General features: G+C 41.3%; 1 protein-coding gene across 2 annotated transcripts in view; it reads right to left on the bottom strand.

Annotated features, from left to right (window-relative positions):
• The window catches only part of NEK7 (NIMA related kinase 7), a 116,604-nt gene extending 94,729 nt beyond the window's left edge, over positions 1-21,875 (bottom strand). For both annotated transcript variants that reach the window (XM_075833389.1, XM_075833391.1), the window contains exon 1: positions 21,737-21,875. The gene's annotated coding sequence lies outside the window, so the exon portion shown is untranslated. The remainder of the gene's footprint in view (positions 1-21,736) is intronic.
• Positions 21,876-22,900: the final 1,025 nt, after the last annotated feature.

Here is a 22,900-nt window from a genome sequence, read left to right as displayed (position 1 = left end):
GTTGACATTTGCCCACCCATGATACACTTTCACCAGAGCAGCACAGCGAACTGCACTGTTTGAGAAATAGTTCCACTCTTGGCCCGAAAGCCAATAATCATTCCTTTTTGCAACTCACCCTTTTTACCCATGGTAACAAAAAGTGAAGTGTGTTCAGACACATTATATACCCACCAAGCCAGTGCACGGCACATCACTTCCTTCATGGGCTACGTGCTGCCGATGTAGAAAGTAGGAGGTGGTCCTAATGTGACTCGACAGTATATATATATATATATATATATATATATATATATATATATATATATATATATATATACACACACACACACACACACACTACCGTTCAAAAGTTTAGGGTCACTTAGAAATTCTTATTTTTGAAAGAAAAGCAGTTTTTTTTCAATGAAGAGAACATTAAGTTAATCAGAAATACACTCTATACATTGTTAATGTGCTAAATGACTATTCTAGCTGCAAACGTCTGGTTTTTAATGAAATATCTACATAGGTGTAGAGGCCCATTTCCAGCAACCATCACTCCAGTGTTCTAATGGTACATTGTGTTTGCTAACTGTGTTAGAAGGCTAATGGATGATTAGAAAACACTTGAAAACCCTTGTGCAATTATGTTCGCACCGCTGTAAACAGTTTTGCTGATTAGAGGCGCTATAAAACTGACCTTCCTTTGAGCTAGTTGAGAATCTGGAGCATTACATTTGTGGGTTCGATTAAACTCTCAAAATGGCTAGAAAAAGAGAGCTTTCATGTGAAACTCGACAGTCTATTCTTGTTCTTAGAAATAAAGGCTATTCCATGCGAGAAATTGCCAAGAAACTGAAGATTTCCTACAACGGTGTGTACTACTCCCTTCAGAGGACAGCGCAAACAGGCTCTAACCAGAGTAGAAAGAGAAGTGGGAGGCCCCGCTGCACAACTGAGCAACAAGACTAGTACATTAGAGTCTCTAGTTTGAGAAAGACACGCCTCACAGGTCCTCAACTGGCAGCTTCATTAAATAGTATCCGCAAAACGCCAGTGTCAACGTCTACAGTGAAGAGGCGACTCCGGGATGCTGGCCTTCAGGGCAGAGTGGCAAAAAAAAAGCCATATCCGAGACTGGCTAATAAAAGGAAAAGATTAATATGGGCAAAAGCACACAGACATTGGAAAAAAAGTGTTATGGACAGACGAATCGAAGTTTGAGGTGTTTGGATCGCACAGAAGAACATTTGTGAGACGCAGAACAACTGAAAAGATGCTGGAAGAGTGCCTGACGCCATCTGTCAAGCATGGTGGAGGTAATGTGATGGTCTGGGGTTGCTTTGATGCTGGTAAAGTGGGAGATTTGTACAAGGTAAAAGGGATTTTGAATAAGGAAGGCATCACTCCATTTTGCAACGCCATGCCATACCCTGTGGACAGCGCTTGATTGGAGGCAATTTCATCCTACAACAAGACAATGACCCAAAGCACACCTCCAAATTATGCAAGAACTATTTAGAATACCAGCTGCCTGCTTCTTCCCTATCTGTAATGGAGTGGCCAGCGCAGTCACCAGATCTCAACCCCATAGAGCGGTTGTGGGAGCAGATGGACCGTATGGTACGCAAGAAGTGCCCATCAAGCCAATCCAACTTGTGGGAGGGCCTTCTGGAAGCATGGGGTGAAATTTCTCCCAATTACCTCAGAAAATTAACAGCTAGAATGCCAAAGGTCTGCAATGAAGTAATTGCTGCAAATGGAGTATTCTTTGACTAAAGCAAAAGTTTGAAGGAGAAAATTATTATTTCAAATAAAAATCATTATTTATAACCTTGTCAATGTCTTGACTATATTTTCTAGTCATTCTGCAACTCATTTGATAAATATAAGTGTGAGTTTTCATGGAAAACACAAAATTGTCTGGGTGACACCAAACTTTTGAACGGGTGTGTGTATATATATATATATATATATATATATATATATAATTTTTCCAGGGCTGGTTGGGAATCACTGCATTAGGCCAAGTAGACATGCACAAGCATGGCAGGCTCAAAAATATGTTGCAAATATCGCCATTTTCAGCAGTACGGCGACAGAAAGTGATATCATATGAACAACAACATTGATACCCAATCCTCATTGCTACCAAGATCCTGACAGCTTTAAATAAGTAAAATTTTCACCTGGAGAAAGATTGTGGCAATTCTAAGGAAATCTTTGCCTTTTTATATCCAATACATGGAGGTCTTGTAGAATCACAAGCATAGCGTTACACAACTCATTCCTAGCTCTTTTCTATAAGACATACAGTACTATAATATATCTTTTCATGCAGTGCCCCACATAACTGCCGTAAGATACAGCACAGCTGTGTGTGACAGTCAGGGAACTTTACATGCTTTCTCCATTGTTTCCACAACACCTAGCAACAAGCACACCCTGCCGGCACAATGTCAACGTATTACATGCATTTTGGTTTCTGCTACTTAAAGGGGTATCCACATCTCAGATATTAATGGCATATCCAGAGAAAATGCCATAAATGTCTATTAAATGCAGGTCCAGGCTCTGGGACCCCCAGCTACGTCAACAACGGGAGCCACCTGTCCTGGTGAGGCAGACAGTGCTCAACGGTTTCCATACCTTCCATAGAACAGAATGGGAAGTGATTTGCGAATGCGTGGCCAACTCTCCATATAGACCCCTTCTGGAATTGGCGACCACTTCGCTAGACGAAACAGGGGTAGGTGCGGGTCCCAAAGCTTGGACCCACATCTATCAGACAGACGTTTACGGAATATCCTACGGATGATTAATATCCTGTGAATTTAACTAATGTACTTTGCGACAGATTTTATAATCCGGCAAACAACTTTCTGGGAGTCCCAACCCAATAGAATATCCTTCTCTAACAGAAAAGGGCTCACATACAGCAGGGTTTCAGGTTAAAGGGGCAGAACGAGAATATCAGAAGCTCGGGATCCGTTGCACAACAGAAACCAACGTCATGCGACATGGTTACCGACATTTTGCCAGACATAATAGGAGCAGCATGCTGCACTATTTAGTCCAGCAAAAATAAAATCTTTGAAGGAAGCCCGAGTCTCCGATGCAAATGTGAACAGGGCCTTATAGCCCAATTTTACTGTGAAATCTTTTAAAATAAGAAAATACTTGTGTCAATATTTCTGAAATAGAAACTACTGGGTATATACCGCCTCCTGTGTAATGGTTATGCTGTATAGAAGCTACCTTAATATTGTTCCTGTATAAGGCTAGAATCACACAGCGTTTACTATTTTTGGTGGCGTTTTTTTTGCCCTAAATAACGGTGCGGTTAGATGTTACTTTAAAAATCTATATTAAAATATGAGACGGCCTACATACAGTGTTTTTGGTTTGTGGTATTTTTGTAGCATTTTGGTGGTCCACGGTATTTACACGGCGGGCGGTCCAGGTCCTTAAAATCTGCACCATAGTATATCCAAGACTGCCGGGCACCAAGGAGAGAAGATAGAAGCGGTTTTAACCACTCGGTCTTTTTTGTTCTCTTTTCTAACTAGACCCAGCACAGCCCTAACCGTGACAATAGTCACTATACGAAAGCGGATACAATGTGTAGAAATACACAGCTTATCCGACCATGGTCGCCGCGGGAAATTACGTACGAACAACCACACGAAATCGTAGTGCAAGTTTTAAGCCAGAATGTCGGCCGCGGAAAACTGCACATAAAAAAAAACCACAAATAAAAATAATTATTTCATACTTACCCGTAGCCGTCTGCCGTCTTGCAGCCCGGCCTCCTAGGATGACGTTTCATCCCATGTGGCCACTACCACCTGCAGCAGTCACATGGGATGAAACGTCATCCTAGGAGGCCGGTAAGAATGATTTTTATTTTTCTGTGTTGCGATTTTTGCGGTGGAATCACAGCTTTTCTACCACAAAAATCCCAACATCTGCTATTTGTCACGGGTTTTATCTCCCCATTACATTCAATGGGGAAGACCTCCAACAAAAAAGCAGCGATTACGCAAATACAACCAACATGCTGCCGCAGGTCAACTTGAGCGTTTTTTCCGCAGCGTGTGGATGAGATTTGCTCAAAACTCATCCACCTTGCTGCCATTTTATTATGCTGCGGATTATCCACAACAGAAACCATTGCGGAAAACCCGCAGTGTTTACGCCACGTGTTGACATACCCTACCGGTTACAAAGGCAACCATGGCGTAAAAGAGAAGGGAAAAAATAAAAAGTCCCCCAAAGATCTTTTCTGACCATTGAGTGTCCCTCAATGTGATAAAAAAAATAATAAAAGTAAAAATAAATTCAATACACAAAATACCCACCCCCAAAAAACATTGCCCATGCCAATCATTGTCGTAGTACAAGCCCTGACCAATTTACCCTAAAATAGATATGTAATATATCAAAATTTAAGGTAGACCATGCACATATATTTTTTTTTATTATTTACAAACTATAAGCCGAAAAATTCTATATAAAAAAAAAAAAAAATATAGGAAAAAGGATGTGTATACAAATGAAACTAAAGAAACCTCCATTGTTTACAAAAAAGTTGCAAAAATCACGTCGCTAGCCCAAAAAAATAAAATAAAAGGTTATTGTTGTTTAACGAACACATGCTAAAAATGGCTAAACGGTGCCTTGTGCTGAAGGCTCAAAACAGCGTGGACGTAAACCGGTTAAACAACGCTGGGGTTTTTACATGCAATTCCAAACGCCAAAAAAAAACACAACCCTGTGTAAAGCAAAAAGGCAATGAAGATCTGTAACATTCTAGAAGATGCTATGTATCTGAATTAAAAGGTGGAGTTTCAAATAAAATATTTATTGAACACTATACAAAAAATAAAACGTAATTCACTGAAATGGAAGCTAAATCACCAATCCAAAAATGAAAGGTATGACACCCATGTAGGAAATCCGCTCACATCATCACGCGCTAATACCCATCAACTTATTAAAAGCAACTTCTGCTCAATATTAACGCCAATTCCATATAAAAAAAAAAAAAAAAGTTAGACATTCCATTTCAAGAGCAAATTAAAAAAAAGCCGCACCTGCTGTAACCTCGCTGGCCGCAACAAAGTATGCGACTTGTGTGCTTTGGATACATACTAGATATAATCGCGGTCATTCGACACCAGCTACAGACTATGTGGCATCTAATTACACTGCCCAACGCCACCAATTAAAAAGATAACCCAGCAGAAATTGTATATTCTTGCAGCTAAAAGACAGGATATGCCAATGTCTGTTCCCACGCCCTCATGCTTAATGGAAAAAACAAATGTAACATTTTGAAGCATTATCATTGCTGTTGTCATTGAGTCATAGCTTGAATAGTGGCTGTTCCATGCTTATAGGAGTGGATATTGAGTTAGGCCCAGCAATTATGGACCCACCCGGTTCTATTGGCCAAGGACACCTTTCCGCATCGCTATGGATAGGTGTCTGTGCCGTAGAACTTTACCGCAAATGATAGAACAGCGATCAAAACTTCTGACATGTCGCTATGACATGTATAGGTCTATTTTAAATACAGGACAATTCAATACCTAAATGGGGTTCCTAGTCCAGCTGAAATTTTCTACAATGCCTGTCCCACTCTGTCTCTGGTGCAGGTTTATAGCAGATATTCAGCACATTACTTGCTCTTCTCTTATGCACATACATTACCTCTGGCGTGACAGTTTCCCTGCCTTCTTAGCACACAAGCGCTTCCTACTTCGTTTTATTCCAGGTAAGTAATTACGGGTAACTGGAGGCTGGTTCTAGCATTTCACTACGAGAATTGTGTAAGCCGGTTTAGATTTCACAGTAGGCTCCTCGGTTTCACATACTAGATGGATTTATTCAGAATACTTTTCACTAAATGACATTGAAGGCTGAGGCGGTCACACTGTATATAAGGTATATTATAAGAATTTATCTGTACAAATAAGGCATAGAAGATTCTTGTATATTCTTGACCTAAGCTTACCCTACGTTTGTCCGCACAACGGAATTGCTGCGTATTTAACGTCCGGAATTGTAGATGGAAAATATGCAGAATACAGTAGCAGCAAAGTGGGCGAGATTTAACAAATCTCAACCACACACTTTGTAAAACTTCCGGCCAGAAATTGACCGGCGGTGCGTATTTTTAGGACCACAGCATGTCAATTCCTGCTGCAGAAAGTGGACAGAATTGCTCACACCAGTGAAAAAACGCAGCAAAATACGCACCATTTTCTGCAGTAAATGGTGCGGTTTTTCCGCAGCTGAAATCCTGCTGGTTTCTGCAGAATTCCATTACATGTGGACAAGCCCTACGGCTCAATGCACACGATGCGCGTTACGTGCAGTTTTGTACATGCTGCAGTATTTTTCGGGACGGAAATTGACCTGCAGTGCCTATTTTATAATCCGCTGCATGTCAGTTTATCTTCTGTTTCTGCATGCGAATTTTACGTGCCTAGTGCTGTGGAAAGTCGCATCAAAACTCGCAGCATTATATCTCGCCGAAAAACCCATCAAAATGTAAAAACCGCCATGAAAAAACACGATTATGTGCGGTTTTTACCTGCGAATTTCCTGCGTATTTTATGCAGCAAAATATGCATCGTGTGCATTAAGCCCAACGGTATCACTTGTAAAACCGAATTAGAATAAAATTACAAGTTTTTAGGAGGTCAGATGTGCAGTGGTTCATAATAACATTTTAAAAAAAAAACGAAAAAAAAAAAAACATACAATAGGATGTTATTACAGCCCCATTACTGCCACTGGAAACAATTGTTAAACTAAACTTCTATAATAAACAATAAAAAAAACACTCATCTGTACATATTTAAAAGGATACTTTTTTTTTTTTTTAATTTATTTTTTACACCTTCAACAAGGTTATACATGGGTTGAGTGGGGTTTCCAGGATTTCGGCCCCCTGCACACACTACAGATTTTGATGCTGAAATTTCCACCGCTGAAAATCAGTTCTATTCATCTGATCGGAGTGGCTTCTGCAGCAGGCATAAAATCTGCAGCGCGTGTACGGATCCTAAGGGACTTTCTAAACAAGCAAAAAAGTGCACATAATAAAGGTCGCTTGGTAATATAGGATCGGTGCTCGTTTACTTTTATTTCCGTGCAGTGATTGTGAGGGGTTTCGTAAGAACGATCGTTCGGGTGATCACCACTCTGTGTAAAATAACCTTAACCCCTTCAGGACACAGCCTGTTTTGGCCTTCAGGACAGAGCCAATTTTTTCAAATCTGACATGTTTCACTTTATGTGGTAATAACTTCGGAATGCTTTGACCTATCCAAGCGATTCTGAGATTGTTTTCTCGTGACACATTGGACTTGATGTTACTGGCAAAATTTGCTCGATACATTAAGTATTTAATTGTGAAAAACACCAAAATTTAGGGAAAAATTGCAAAAATTTGAATTTTTTCTAAATTTATATGTATCTGCTTGTAAGACAGATGGTAATACCACACAAAATTGTTGCTAATTAACATCCCCCACATGTCTACTTTAGATTGGCATTGTTTTTTGAACATCCTTTTATTTTTCTAGGACATTACAAAGCTTTGAACTTTAGTAGCAATTTCTCACATTTTCAAGAAAATTTTAAAAGGCCATTTTTACAGGGACCAGTTCAGTTGTGAAGTGGATTTTAGGGCCTTATATATTAGAAACCGTCGATAAGTCACCCCATTTTAAAAACTTCACCCCTCAAAGTATTCAAAACAGCATTTAGAAAGTTTAACCCTTTAGATGTTTCACAGGAATTAAGGCAAAGTAGATGTGAAATTTTCAAATTTCTTTTTTTTTTTGCAGAAATTAATTTTTCATCTATTTTTTTTTGTAACACAGAAAGTTTTACCAGAGAAACGCAACTCAATATCTATTGCCCAGATTCTGCAGTTTTTAGAAATACCCCACATGTGGCCCTAGTGCACTTATTGACTGCAGCACAGGCCTCAGAAACAAAGGAACACCTAGAGGATTTTGGGGCCTCCGTTTTTATTAGAAAATATTTTAGGCACCATGACGGGTCTGAAAGGCTATTGCGGCGGCAAAACAGTGGAAATCCCCCAAAAGTGACCCCATTTCGGAAACTATACCCCTTGAGGAAATTATCTAGGGGTATAGTGAGCATTTTGACCCTGCAGGTTTTTTTGGAGAAATTATTGGATGTAGGCCGTGAAAATGAAAATCTACATTCTTTCAAAGAAAATGTAGGTTTAGCTAATTTTTTCTAATTTCCACAAGGGCTAAAAGGAGAAAATGCACCACTACATTTGTAAAGCAATTTCTCCCGAGTAAAACAATACCCCACATGTGGTAATAAACGGTTGTTTGGACACACGGCAGGGCTTAGAAGGGAAAGAGCGCCATTTGGTTTTTGCAGCTCAAATTTAGCAGGAATGGTTTGCGGAGACCATGTCGCATTTGCAAAGCCCCTAAGGGACCAAAACAGTGAAAACACCAAAAAAGTGACTCCATTTAGGAAACTACACCCCTTGAAGAATCCATCTAGGGGTGTAGTGAGCATTTTGAACCCACAGGGGTGTCATAGATTTTATTAGAATTGGGCAGTGAAGATTAAAAAAAATCCTTTTTTTCCAATAAGACGTAGCTTTAGCTCAAAATTTTGCATTTTCTCAACAAATAAAGGAATAAAAGAACCCCAACTTTTGTAAAGCAACTTCTCTGGAGTACGGCAATACCCCATTTGTGGTCATAAACTGCTGTTTGGGCACACGGCAAGGATCTGAAGAGAAGGAGCGCCATTTGGCTTTTGGAGCACAGATTTTGCTGGATTGGTTTCTTGAAAACCATGTCACTTCTTGCAAAGCTCCTAAGGTGTCAGTACAGTGGAAACTCCCAAAAAGTGATTCCATTCACAAAACTACACCCCTTGAGGAATTCATCTAGGGGTGTAGTGAGCATTTTGACCCCCCCCAGGTGTTTCATAGATTTTATTAGAATTGGGCAGTGAAAATTAAAAAAAATCCTTTTTCTTCAATAAGACGTAGTTTTAGCTGAAAATGTTTCATTTTCTCAACAAATAAATGAAAAAAAAGCACCACAACACTTGTAAAGTAACTTCTCCTGTGTACGGCAATATCACATATGTGGTCATAAACGGCTGTTTGGGCACAGAGTAGGGCTCAGAAGGGAAGGAGCGCCATTTGGCTTTTGGAGTACAGATTTCGCTGGATTGGTTTCTGGGCGCTATGTCGCATTTGCAAAGTCCCTGTGGGACCAAAACAGTGGATCCCCCCCAGAAGTGACCCCATTTTGGAAACTACACCCCTCAAGGTATTCACTTAGGGGTGTAGTGAGCATATTAACACCACAGGTGATTGGCAGAAATTGGTGTGCACTCGATGTTGCAGAGTGAAAATGGGATTTTTTTCTATAGATATGCCAATATGTTGTGCCCAGCTTGTGCCACTGGAGACACACACCCCAAAAATTGTTAAAAGGGTTCTCCCGGGTATGGTGATGCCATATATGTGGAAGTAAACTGCTGTTTGGGCACACTGTAGGGTTCAGAAGGGAGGTAGCGCCATTTGGATTTTGGAGTGTGGATTTTGCTTGTAGTAGTCTTGTATTGAGTCTTACTGGTGTTTCCATTTATAATGTGGGGTACATGTAAGCCGGGCGGAGTATATAAGGGGCATAGTCAGGTGGTATAATAATGGGGTAAACAAAAACAATAAAATAATCCATAGATGTGTGTTACGCTGTGACACAATCCTTTCCGCACAGGCCAGTGTCGCACTGATAAATGGTGTCATTTCTTATCCCCCTTTTGGTCCACACTCCGCACCTTTGCAGTTTGAGGAATTTTGCTGAGAAGTGTTGTCCTGGTATAATACGGGCACCCTCGCTTTCAGCAGATATGTTTGGGCCCTCCCCTTCCTGGTTCCCTAATTTTAGGGGCCTTGATAATTCGCCACTTGAAAACAGAAGAAATGTTTCCCTCGGGCCGGCACAACTGCATATTTTTATTTCCTGGCTTATTGGAGCCTTAACTAATTTTATTTTTTCATAGACGTAGTGGTATGAGGGCTGTTTTTTTTGCAGGACGAGCTGTAGCTTTTATTGGTACCATTTTGGGGTACATGCAACTTTTTGATCACATGTTATCCTTTTTTTTTTGGGAAGCAAGGTGACCAAAAAACAGCAATTCTGACATTTTTTTAATTCTTTTTATACAGCGTTCATCACGCGTTATAAATTACATGTTACCTTTATTCTGCGGGTCAGTACGATTCTGGCGATACCTAATTTATAAAACTTTTTTATGTTTTACAACTTTTTGCACAATAAAATAACCTTTGTAAAGAGAATGGATTTTTTCTGTCGCCAAGTTGTGAGAGCCATAACGGTTTTAATTTTTTCGTTGACGGAGCTGTATGAGGGCTTATTTTTAGCGAGACGAGTTATAGTTTTTATAGGTACCATTTTTGGGTACATGCGACTTTTTGATCACTTTTTATTTCAATTTTTGGAAGACAAAGTGACCAAAAAATAGCAATTATGCCAGTATTTTTTAGTTTTTTTTTTACAGCGTTCACTGTGCGGAATAAATAACATAATATTTTTATAGTTAAGGTCGTTACGGTCGCTGCGATACCAAATATGTATGGCTTTGTTATTTTTTTCAATAATAAATGACTTGATAAGGGAAAAAGGGCGATTGTGTTTTGTGTTATTATTTGAAACTTTTATTGTATTTTTACAACTTTTATTTGTACATTTTTTACACTTTTTTTTTTACACTTTTCTTTAGTCCCACTAGGGGACTTGAAGGTCCAACTGTTTGTTTGATGTTCTAATACATTGCACTACCCATGTAGTGCAATGTATTAGAACTGTCAGTTGTTCACTGACAGCAAGCCGATCAGGCTCCGCCTCCGGGCGGGGCCTAATCGGCTAACGTAATGGCAGATAGGAAGCCTTTGTTAGGCTTCCGGTTGACATAGCAATCGCCCCCCCCCCCCCAATAATCGGCCCCCGCAATCGCGTAGCGGGGTGCCGATGTTGCTATAACAACTTAAATGCGGCGGTCACTATTGACTGCCGCAATTAAGGGGTTAATCGGTTCGGATCACCGCTGTGATCCGACCCGATGTTTTCCCCCAGTACTAAGGCTGCTAGTAGCAGCCTGTACTGGGAGATGCCAGGCTGCGGGGAGCGTCTGTGTGCTCTGTTAGGAGCACACGTGGATTAACGGGCTGCAGGCACAACGACCAGCTTTGCAACCCGTTAATCTACGTGGGGTGGTCGTGAAGGGGTTAAAGTAAATAATGTACACATAGAACATATCACAGAGTACCCAAACATTCATAAAAAAAAAAAAACACTGTTCTAATAAAAAGTATCGCCCATATATAGTCACTGTATATTTTTCCAAAAATACCGGTTTCACCCGAGGAAGAAAACCCTCACACTGGGAAGTTTTCCTTGAAACGCTGCTGGGTTCTGGTTTTGCCAATACAGAGAAATTGCAAACTACAAATACAGCGGTGCAGTAAATACACGATTGTGTCCTGGGTTTGGCTGAAAGATGTACGGCCCTTATTCACAAAATATGCCATACATGTTCGATAGATGCGACCAATGGGACCCCTGCATATCAGGGAAACGGGGTCCCCTAAACTCTGGTAGTGGCCGCTTATAGTAGTAGACTTACTGGAGAGTTGACCGTAATGGAAGCCAAATAAATGAAGAACTATGGAGGTGCAATAAAGGTTTGAAGTCGGAATACCTCAAGCATCGCTTGGCAGGCCCATATAATGTGGCAGGTTGACAAACACTGGTATAAATTAAATACAATTAAAAGGGATTCCTGCTGAAATTGAACCCCTTAACTGCCAATACGCCTTTTCATGGCGGCCGTTAAGGGTACTTATGCCAGAGCGCCGCCTTTTCACGGCGCTGTGACATAATCCCGGCATGGGTGTCCTGTTCCGGCTAAAGTGGGTGTTGGGAGGTCCAAAGACAGCCAGGCACCTGCTCTAAAGGGCGGGATCGATTTCAACATAGATCTCACCCGTTTTACCCCTTAGATGTGGCGCTCAATAGTGAGCGCCGCATCCAAGTGGTTTTGGAGGGAGGGTGCTCCCTCTCTCACCGAATCAGCACCCTGCAATTGCTTCTATGGCAGCAGAGGGCCTAAGGCTATGTTCACACGGAGTATTTTGGGGGAGGAATATCTGCCTCAAAATTCCGTTTGGAACTTTGAGGCAGATATTCCTCTCCCTGCACGCCGATTTTCGCGGCAATTATCGCACCGTTTTTCGCCCGCGGCCATTGAGCGCCGCGGGCATAAAACAGCGAGATATACGCTTTCTCCTGCCTCCCATTGAAGTCAATGGGAGGTCGGAGGCGGAAGCGCCCGAAGATAGGGCATGTCGCTTCTTTTTCCCGCGAGGCAGTTTTACTGCTCGCGGGAAAAAGCCGCCAACGCCTCCCATTGAAATCAATGGGAGGCGTTCTCGGGCCGTTTCTGCCGAGTTTTGCGACGCGGTTTCCGCGTCAAAAAACTCGGCAAAAGACGCCGTGTGAACATAGCCTAGCAAAGGCAACCCAGGTCTGCCTGTAGTGGATGCCCGCTAGGCTATACCTTAGGCATGACCTAGCAGGTGCCTGTCAGTTCTACACTGACAGGGAATAAAAAGCTGCAATACAGAAGTATTGCAATGTATTATAAACGTGATCAGAAGATCGCATAGTGAAATCCCCTAGTGGGACTAAAAATAAAGTTACCAAAGTATCATAAAGTTAATAAAATAAATAAAAATCAATTTCCAAATAAGGCTGGGTTCACACAGAGTTTTTTGCAGGCGGAAATTCTGCCTCAAACTTCCGTTTGGAAGTTTGAGACAGAATTTCCTCTGCCTGCACGCCGATTTTCGCAGCGTTTTTTGCCAGCGGCCATTGAGCACCGCGGGCATAAAACTCCGCGAAATACGCTTTCTCTGCATCCCATTGATGTCAATGGGAGGTCAGAGGCATAAACGCCCAAAAATAGGGCATGTCCCTTCTTTTTCCCACAAGACGGTTTTACCGCTCACGGGAAAAAGACGCCTCCGCCTCCCATTGAAATCAATGGGAGGCATTTTCGGGCAGTTTTTGACGAGTTTTGCGGCGTGGTTTCCGAGTCAAAACTGTGTGAACCCAGCCTAAAAGCTCCACTTTTTCCCTTATAAATTAAAACATTACACATAATTGGTATTGCTGAGTCCGTAACGACCACACCTATAAAGCCATTACGTTATTTAACCCGCACGGTGAATGCCGTAACAAACAAAATAAAAATACAACGCCAGAATTGCCGCCTTCTGTTCATGCTGCCTTCAATAAAATTTTATAAAAAGTGATAAAAAAGTTGCATGTATTTCAAAATGGTACCCATAAAACTAGAAACCGTCCTGCAAAAAAGCCCTCACACAGCTGCATCGGCGTAAAAATAAAACAATTATGGATCTTAAAACATGGCGACACAAAAACAAAATAACTTTGAAAAAAAAAAAAGTGTTTTTACTGTGTAAAAGTAGTAAAACATACAAAATCTATATAAATTTGGTATCGCCACAATCGTAATGAGCCACTGAATAACGTTATTTTATTTATACCACAATAAATAGCGTAAATCTAAGACACAAAAAGTGGAGATTTTTGGGGGGGGTTTTTCCATTACCCCCCAAAAAAGTTAATCAATAAATTATATGTACCGCAAAATGGCGCTATTTAAAAATACAACTTGTCCCACAAAAAAAAACAAGACCTTATACAGCTATGTCGAAACAAAAATAAAAAAACTTTACAGCTCTTGGAATGAGACTATGGAAAAATGTAAAAAATAGCTTAGTCATTAAGGTCCAAAATAGACTGGCCATTAAAGAGGCTCTGTCACCAGATTATAAGTGCCCTATCTCCTACATAATGTGATCGGCGCTGTAATGTAGATAACAACAGTGGTTTTTATTTTGAAAAACAATCATTTTTGAGCAAGTTATGAACAATTTTAGATTTATGCTAATTAGTTTCTTAACCAGTTCAGGACCGGGCTATTTTGCGCCTTCAGGACCAGACACCGTTTAGCCATTTTTAGCACGCGTTAGTTAAATGGCTATAACGTTTTTATTTGTTGGGCTAACGACGTGATTTTTGCGACGTTTTTTCCGTAGACAATGCAGGTTTCATTTATTATCGTTTTTATACACACCTTTTTTGCTATTTTAGAATTTTTATTCATAAAGTTTGAAAATAATAGTAAAAAAAATAAGCTTTTTTACGTTTCAGCTATTTTTTGGGGGTAATAACAGTTTTACCCTAATATAGACCTTTTATTTGTGATCGTCATTGTCTACCGTAAATTTTTATATATTACATGTCTATATTAGGGTAATTGGGTCAGCGCTAGCGTTACGACAATGATTGGCGGGGGGGGGACGTTTTTTTTTGGGGTGGGTATTTTATGTGTATTTATTATTTAATTTTTTTTTGCACTTTACTTTATTATTTTTTTATTACTATGGTCTGTCCCCCAAAGGTCAAAGAAGACCTTTGGGGAACTTTATATATTTTTTTTGTCTTTCTTTTACACCATGTTTTTCCACTGTAACTGGAGCTGCACAGCAGCCCCAGTTACAGGGGAAATCAGCCCTCTCATAGTGACGATTGTCACTAATAGGGCTGTGCTGGGTCTTGTAAGACCCAGCAGCAGCCTGCCACTAACGGCACCCGGCGATCATGTGACCTGTCACATGATCACCGGGAGGAATAGAGACAGCGCCGCTGCTGCTGTCTCTATTCCTATACACAGCGTTCATTGAGCGCTGTGTAAAAAGACATCGGAGAAGACAGAAGCAGCTAAAGCTGCTTCTATCCTCTCCTCAGGGTCCCCAGCAGTCACTGACAGCCGGAGACCCGACATTCAGCTGCCCGATCGCGCGGGCAGCAAGTTAAAACCCGAGCCGTAAAAAAGTCTATGGCTCGGGTTTTAAGGACTCTGACCGCAGGCCGTAAATATACAGCCAGCGGTCGGGAACCAGTTAAGGACCAACTGGGCGTGTTTTTACTTTTGACCAGCTGGGTGTTGTACAGATGAGTGTATGACGCTGACCAATCAGCGTCATACACTTCATTGTTCCAGCCCATTGTTACAGTGTGACTGTGCAGTGAGAGAAGCCGGGCTGGAACAAAGAGAAGTGTATGACGCTGATTGGTCAGCCTCATACACTCCTCTGTACAACGCCCACTTGGTCAAAAGTAAAAACACGCCCAGTTGGGCATTAAGAAACTCATTAGAATAAATCTAAAATTGTTCATAACTTGCTCAAAAATAATCATTTTTCAAAATAAAAACCACTGCTGTTATCTACATTACAGCGCTGATCAGACTATGTAGGAGATAGGGCACTTATAATCTGGTGACAGAGCCTCTTTAAGGGGTTAACTTACACAATTGTGGTTTCACAATATTTTCACGTAGTCCAACTGTACAAATTTGCCACCACAAAAGCCAGGACAGTATTTTTCTATTACGTGGATTAAGAATCTGGTTAGTTTAGAAATTTCCTCGACTAAAATTAAAAAGATAAATTAAGCGGATTCGGTTCTTGAATCTTGAGCAGCAGGGGTTCGTAGACAATATTTCATCTTGCCAAATAAGTCAATATTTAATGACATGCAAAACACAAAAACCTTCCCAAGTACATTTGTATAAAATGAAACAAATGTAACAATCAGCATTGAATTAGACTCTAGAATTGTCAATATTCTTCATTGGAACGCAAGTACGGTTATTTCCTGATTTTATCCAATTAATTTCCTCCCTTTCATCCAAGCAATGCTTAGATCCTCACCTCCAATATTCAGCAAAGTCATCCCAATTTTGAAGAAAACGATACCCACGTACATTTTAGAAGTCATGAAACAATGATGCCCTTTAGGCATCTACTAGAATCTTTAGATCTACACCACCGCCAGGCTGGAATGATTTGGTTTTTTTTCCCCCCATCTCCACGTTTGAAAATGTGATTTAATGCACTGTAGTGGTATATTGGCTTTCTGGGTGCTGTATTTTACCAGTAGCCGCTCCGTTCTCGGCCCTCGTTGGGTCACGTGATCTCCATTCCAACTATCCCGGTTCCTATAGTAAACACTGAAGGATTTGTAGACTGTCTCAATTTAAGGCACGCATAGACTTGCATTAAGACACATCGCTGTATGAGGGCTTGCTTTTTGTGGGGTGATTTGTATTTTTTGTTAATTTTTTTTTTGGGGGGGGGGTCTGTTTTCTGCATTTTAAATTTACACTGTTCACCGTGTGGCATAAATAACGTGTTACTTTTATTCTATGGGTCGGCACGATTACGACCATACAATATATATTTATTTTTATGTTTTACTATTGCACGAGAATAGAAAACTTAATGAAAAAAACACAACCCTGTTTTTATGCTGCCATATTCCAAGAGCCATAAATTATTTTTCCGTCGATATAGCCATATATGGGCAGTTTTTTGTGTTTTTGCAGGACGAGTCATTTTTAAATACAAGCATTTTCGAGTACATATAGATTTATTAAAGGGTAAATAAACGTTCGACAGACTTCTGACATGTCATAGTGACATGTCAGAAGTTTTGATTGGTGGGGGTCCGAGCACAGAGACCCCCACCAATCGCTAAAACAAAGTGGCAGAAGCGCTCGTAAGAGAGTTCAGCTGCTTCGCTTCCGTTCGGCTTTCTCCAGAGAAAAAGCCGATCAGAAACGAAGCGGCTGAGAACTCACACGAGCGCTTCTGACACTTTGTTTTAGCGATTGGTGGAGGTCTCAGTGCTCGGACCCCCACCAATCAAAACTTCTGACATGTCACTATGACATGTCAGAAGTTAGTTGAACGCTTAGTTACCCTTTAACTTTTATTGAGGTGCTGTTTTTTATTTATTTTTTATGTCTTTCTTATTTGCCGTATACCAGGCTAGGACTATGCTCCTAGCCCATGTGATCAGTATATGGCACGTCACTTAAGGCTAAAGAAAAAGTTATGTCAGAGGTTACGTGACTCGCGGTGAGAGAGGGTAAACAGTCATTTCATTACGAAGTTTGTGGTGGTAGAGACCAGATAAAAGATTAACTCAGAGAACCAATTTAATAGTAACCCACCATATACAGCACACACATGCTATACAGCCAAGGGAACACAAAATACACTGGATATAATAAGTATCACCCGATTCATATCTTCACCATAATAGTCTACATCTCTCACCGGCAACCTTGCAGGAGATTGGCTTGGTCAGAATATTTTAGGTTGCGAGCAGTAACAGGCTACTGAAATCTTACATGTTCTTCTTACCATAAGAAGGAAATGAACATTGGGAAATAAATACGAAGGTGATTTTCTGGCAGTGGCCACTTAGAAGTCCATAGACAGACTCGGTGCATTGTCGGCTTCTACCTTGTTATTCAATAAAAAAATAAAACTTCAAAACACATTTTTACATTCTGTCAAATGAATGGCTTACAGGTCAGGACATGAAAATCGCACTACCTGTTCTCTCATTTTGTGCATTCAGCAGAACAAACAATACAAAGAGGTGACAAGAAACCTTTAACAAGTAGAAAGGAAAATAAAGCAAAGCCCTTGTGTGACAAAAGCCTGTACTGTGCATTCCATGAATGTGTGAAGGGCTCCATCTGACAGAAGAACATGAATAATACCAAATATTCAATACTTATCACAACAACAAGTTTCTCCTTTCACTGGATTACCCATCATACACCAGACGCTGGCGGAGACACGACATCCACACTCCGGCGGCAAACAGGTCCATATTTTCTATTAAAGAGGCTCCGTCACTAGTTTATTAATTCCCTATCTCCTAACTAATCTAATTGCTATGAAAATTATATTGCGATTAGTTTTCAAAAACGTTTATTATTTGCAAAGTTATGAGCATTTTTCCAAATATGCTAATGTGGCTCTAATAGCCAAATAGGAGGTGATTTTCTTTCCACTCTGGGCGGAGTAATATTTTCTGTATGGCGCTGTCCAATCAGCATACAGCTTCTCCCCCTTCCCTGCTCAGAAACACAGCCTGATCTTATAGTATACAGCTTCCATTCCCGACTGTGTTTTCAATTGGTGATATCTCCAGTTGTTTCACAGCTAGAACTGCGTTTAGATTAGAATCTCATCTTTTATACGACACCAGAACCACTGGTCTAGGTGGTCCACAGCCCGAGATATGGCTATTTGAGTGCTCCCCCTTCCCTCCAACCTCACTCTCTCACACTGTGCGAAGCAGCTTCATGCTGATAGGACGGCGTCAGGGGCTGTGCGGTAGCTCCACCTCAGGAGAATCGCTGCTGTTACCTCCCATTTGTCAAGTATGGGCTAATTTGCATATTTAGAAGAAAGCTCGTAACTTTTAAAATAATAAATGTTTTGGGACACAATTTTCACTATCATTATCAGTGTAACAGCTCCTATTAGACTAGCTAGGAGATTGGGCATTACTAAACTAGTGCAGATCCTCTAAAAAGTTCTAGCTAATTTATCTTGTAATTACAAAATGCAACGAAAATAAAAATTGACTATATATTTGTGTTTTCCATTAGCTGACGTTTATTTTGAGATCTAACGGTTTATGGTAATAGAGTTGGGGCTAGTGTTAGGGTCCATGAGGCACCATATTCTCCCCCAGAAGCATAGTTCTGTGTAAAACAATATGTGCTGGATTACGTAACAATTTTAATTTTCTTATGGATTCCTTGTATGAAATTGGGGGCACAACGATGTGCAATAAGGGGCGCAGTCTAGGGGCGCTGCATTACATACCAAACATGTATCCATAATTCCAGCAAGTGCATGGACTGACCCTTATGGTGGGGGCAGTGTTAACTTTGTAAATTATTAGATACCGATATCCAAATAGACAGAAAAGTACCGCCGCGTAACAGAGCCGGCAGCCGGCACAACGCGCCGCGTAACAGAGCTGCTCATATTACTAGAACACATGCTGAATAAAACGCAACCACCTGATCTGCAAAAAGCATGGAGATGCTGTGTGGTCATGTTGGTTGGTTGGTTGGTTGGTTGGTAGGCAACCAGTCAACCCTATTCAAGCCCTGCCCTTGCAGAGTGTATTCTCTAATTTTTACTAGCGTTTCCTTTAGGCCTCATGCCCACAGTTTTTTTTCGTCAGGGTGCTATGCGTTTTTTTTAACTGATCGCACCGCGACACATTCATTTCAATGGGGCCATGCACAGTTCCGTTGTAACAGAACCGTGTGGTCGTTCCGACAAAAATAAGATAGACCCTACGCCTGTCCGTTTTGGACAGAACAGTCTCGGCCTTTTCATTCATTTGGTCCGTGGAACAACGGACTGCACACAGAAGTTTTCCGTGTGCGGTCCGTGTTTCACGGATGCGTCATTAGCGGCCATACGACGGGCCAACGGAAGCGTGCATGAGGCCTAATAGGGATAAAGTTAGTGACATAAGACAAAGTGGAAGGAATGTGGAATTACGAAGTAGTAGATCAACAAGGGTACTGGAATCTTTACATAGTGCTGGAGAACTCTGCAGCTATATTGGCATTATACCCTAATAAAATAAGCAGGAAACGACAGAGATAGCAGCGCCACCTACCTATAAAAAAGTCCCAGCGCTGCATGTCCAACACCTCCCCAACGAAAAACTCGGAAACCTTAGAGTTCGGTTTTATTTTTAAACATGCATTTTTTTTTTTTAAGTGCATGGTGTTTTTTCAATAAGTAGAATGTTCCAATGGATCTGTATAGGGACCGTTTTCAGCCCACAGAAGTCAATGGATTGAATTTAAAAATGCATCCTCCATTTTTGCAGTTAGATAAGAGTGTTTTTGTTCTATTTTCTACATCCGTATATTTGACAACATTACAACAACTGCATAAAAATAGTAAGGCTAAGTTCACACTAGTGTTCGCATACGTTTATCTCTCTTCCGTCAGAGAAACATTAAATTGGATGCAACGGTTCCGTTAGAATTACCAATTCTTTTGTTTGTTACTTTCTGTTTGTGACCGTTCGCTAGTCTTCTATTTTTTTTCCACAGAAATAAAAGTTCTGCAGACTGCACCTTTGCTTCCGGAAAAAAAATATAAAAAAAAAATAACGGAAAGCAACTGAAACAAAAGAATTACCATTGAAATCAACGGTAATTCTAACTGAACCGTTGCTTTCAGTTTAATGTTCGATCCTCTGTCGGAAGAGAGGTAAACGTATGCTAATGCTAGTGTGAACTTAGCCTTACTGCACTTTCCTCAAACTTTTGATATGTCAGAGACATATCAAAAGTTTGGATTGGTGGGGGTCCGGGTGCGGAGAATCCCAGCGTCGCTGAAACAAAGGTGGAGAAGAAAATGCACTGCACCTTGGGCTGTGATCATCACTCCGTCAGGTTCAAGTCAACTTACATATAGTATCTATGAGCCAGTCTTCAGGCTGGCGAGGAGCGATGATAATAGCCAACGGTGCAGTGCCCTCAGGGCTTCAGCACTTCCATTTCAGCGACAGTAGGGGGTCTAAGCACCCGCACCAATACTAACTTTTGATAAGTCTCTATGAAATACCAAAAGTTTAAGGAACGCGTAGTTACTCTAATCTTTTAACAAAAAAAAACTGAACACAAACAGATACAATATGTGTGAAGTAGCCCTGAGAGTACATTTCTAATGCAAACATGGCCATGCAATTCTGTAATAGGCTTTCCTTAGCGGGGTGGTTCATCAATACTGGGCAACAGCCCTTCTAAAGTATAGCAGATGACATCATCAGTCTTCAAAGGAGTGCAGGACTCCAGGAAGGTCACCTGTGGGCTGCAGCATGTTGCTAAGCAACAGCCCAAACATATCAGAGCCACATTAGGCTAATACTAGAGTTCCCAAAATTATCAGTCTACAATAAAGAAAACCAGAAACCCGCTTCAACAGGTGCAGACCAAGAAAAATGTTAATACCCCCATTACACACACACATATATATATATATATATATATATATATATCACAAATAAGCAGCTTTGCCATTCAACAGTCTGGAAAAGCTGGGTGCCTTTTAGCTGTAGGGCTGGTCACCCAGCTTTTCCATGTATCGGTGCATCTCAGATACGGATAAATAGGGTTTTGACCATCTTGACAACTGAAGAACTTAGATTTAGTGCTTTACTTTCTAAAACCAGGAGTAAAGTTATTATGAGCAACCTGTGGAAATCCCACGCAACCATTTTGCAGGTAAGGCTGGATGTGCATCATAATGAAGCTATAGAAGTGGATTCCTGTATTCACTAGATCAATTACATTTCCCGCAAACAGATATAGCAGAGCCGTGTTTGTTTGACAGAAATTGTGATACCGAAGTGATTTCAGTGGTTTTACATGGGTCAATAAATATAGCTACAGTCCTAACTCAAAAAAGTTACAAAACATATTAAATAATGACAAATTCAGCTCTGCTACACCTAAACCAACTAGTGTCCAGTGCCCCAATTATAGTGTGAAAGCTGCATGACCTAATTAGAAGCGTCACTCCGGACTACTCCTCTCACTCTCCTAGGAAGCAGAACACAAGCTGCGTATTAACATTTACAGACAGGACAGTGAGAAGTTCTAGAAGACTCAGTCCTGACATAGTGGTGTAGTGAGGAGAGGCTCTCACCCGCTGTCAGGCCGCTCTGTATAGCGTCACACCCGGAACCCCAGGACAAACTTCTCAGCGGGCCGTAAGTGTCCCTCCTCACGGCACAGTCGGCCTGCTAACCGAGCGAGATGCTAGATTGTAGTGCGCTGCAGGACCTTTGCTGATGTCATGACCATGTGATCAGGCACATGCAGGGGAGGAGTCTGTCTCTGGGCTGTGCCGCTGGAGTCTGCAGAGTGTGAATGTAACCACATGAGCGGGTATAACAGGTTCTTGTTTCATTATTTTTAAACAATTGGTTTAAAGTGAACCTGTCACTAGGTCTGGAGCCACTAATCCATCGGTATTAAAAATCTGCTCAAGTCTGGACCGAATGTTTAGGAAATAGTAAAATAACTTACACAACCATACCTCCAAACTTTTGAATTCAGAAAAGAGGGACATTTTAAGCCACGCCCCCTAACCATGCCCAATATCCGGCATCAACACATCAAATCACGGCCAGATCCTTCTGCAAATAACGTGCACATTCTCACTGCGGATCTTTAGACTGTCTGGATATCACAGATATTATGGATCCGGTTATATCGTCTTTGTGTTACTTTTCCTATCTTGGGTATAACATTTGCTCATCACAGCGGCAGCAGCTGCAGGACAAACCAAAAGGCTGAGAACAATGAAAGTCAAGAGGGAGACCCTGTGGTTCATGACTTTTCAATTGACAGATAGCAGAGTTACATGATGGGGATTTTTTTTCCCAGTCGTGTAACTCTGCTACCGGTCAATGGAAAAATCATCCACCAGAGCCCCCCCTGTAGATTGCTCAACACACAGCCCCCCTGTACATAGTGCCAGACACAGCCCCCCTGTAGATAGCTCCAGATACAGCCCCCCTGTAGATAGCTCCACACACAGCCCCCCTGTACATAGCTCCACACACAGCCCCCTGTAGATAGTGCCACACACAGCCCCCCTGTACATAGCTCCACACACAGCCCCCCTGTACATAGCTCCACACACAGCCCCCTGTAGATAGTGCCACACACAGCCCCCCTGTACATAGTGCCAGACACAGCCCCCCTGTAGATAGCTCCAGATACAGCCCCCCTGTAGATAGCTCCACACACAGCCCCCCTGTAGATAGCTCCAGATACAGCCCCCTGTAGATAGCTCCACACACAG

This window comes from Rhinoderma darwinii, chromosome 7 (assembly GCF_050947455.1).
Source record: "Rhinoderma darwinii isolate aRhiDar2 chromosome 7, aRhiDar2.hap1, whole genome shotgun sequence".
Classification (NCBI taxonomy): domain Eukaryota; kingdom Metazoa; phylum Chordata; class Amphibia; order Anura; family Rhinodermatidae; genus Rhinoderma; species Rhinoderma darwinii.
This window is presented reverse-complemented; position numbering and strand designations above follow the sequence as displayed.